Below are 1,364 nucleotides of genomic sequence, written 5' to 3' on the forward strand. Positions count from 1 at the left end.
TGCTTCCTGATGCCTGACCTTGGGGGCGGAGACCTTGGGACGGAGTGTTTCTCATCGAGCGGGGGCTCAGGGGCAGGGTTCCAGGCCGGCTCACTTGGTGTTCGTTCTCATGCCGGCCCACCTGGTGCTCGCCCTCGTGCCGGCCCACCTGGTGCTCTTCTCGGGCCGGGCGTGCGGTGGGTGGCAGGGGAAGTGGAGGCCGCCGGGGGTGGGGATCGGGGAAGCCGCCGACAGGAGGAGGAGGAGACAAACTTGAGAAAGAAAGGGCTAAGGGGCAGGGGTCTTTCATTCCCCCATTTCTCTTGTAACTGAATGGAATCTTTCATTCAGAGGTCTCTGGATACTCTGGATCTATTTGCTTTAGCTGGTGGTATTGTTGAGTTAAGACTAAGGCCTGTACAACAGATAGTCGTTCTCTGATGAATTGAGTCATTTTGTTCAGAATGCAGGGACCAAATATGAGGATCAAAAATAGAATAACCAGAGGTCCCATGAGCGTGGATATAAGGGTAGTCAACCAGGGGGACTTAGCAAACCATCCTTCGAACCATCCTTGTTGAGACTCAAATAGCTGTTGCCTCTGTTTTAGCCTTTCCCTAAGTTTGGCCATGCTGTCCCTAACTATTCCTGTATGATCTGCATAAAAACAGCATTCTTCCTTGAGGGAAGCGCATAGTCCTCCTTCCTGTAGAAATAACAAATCTAACCCTCGTCTGTTCTACAGGAGTACCTCAGAGAGTGATGTCAAGGATTTCTCAAGTGCGCTTACTGACTCTTCTAGGGCCTGGACATCAGTATGCATGGCTTGCTGTAGAAGTTTGAAATGACTAGTTTCCTGTAAGGCAACCGTACCGGTCCCTATGCCAGCTGCTATACCTCCCATAGTTATTCCCCCTAATAATAGGGCCACGGTTAAGGACATTGGCTCCCTCTAATATCGGGTTGACTTTTCTTGTACCCTATAATTATATTCAGGTTGGTGATACGTGACTCTGGGCCAAAGTTCTGTCAATATACAAAAGTCAATAGTGGCATTGAGAACGGTAGTAGAGACGCAGGGGGTCAAACCAGTACTGCAAGCCCAATAAGTTCCATAGGGGGCAACAAGGTATCAGCTGTCCTGAGATAATGGCTCTGTTTGGTTACATAACTCTTGATATGAGGGAGGAACCCTGCCTATGCATAGCCCCTTTCCTGAGACCTCAGACAATGTGAGCTTGTGCTGCATAGCAGTTCCACAATTGGTAGGCGCTGAGGTTTGGTTAGAGTATTTACCCAATACTGCTATGCCTTCATAATATGGGGGCTGGGAAACTAGGCATAGCCAGCATTCCTGAGTCTTGCTGGGGTCTGAGAAATTGAGG

Source organism: Cricetulus griseus (genome assembly GCF_003668045.3).
Source record: "Cricetulus griseus strain 17A/GY chromosome 1 unlocalized genomic scaffold, alternate assembly CriGri-PICRH-1.0 chr1_0, whole genome shotgun sequence".
In the NCBI taxonomy this organism is placed as follows: Eukaryota; Metazoa; Chordata; class Mammalia; order Rodentia; family Cricetidae; genus Cricetulus; species Cricetulus griseus.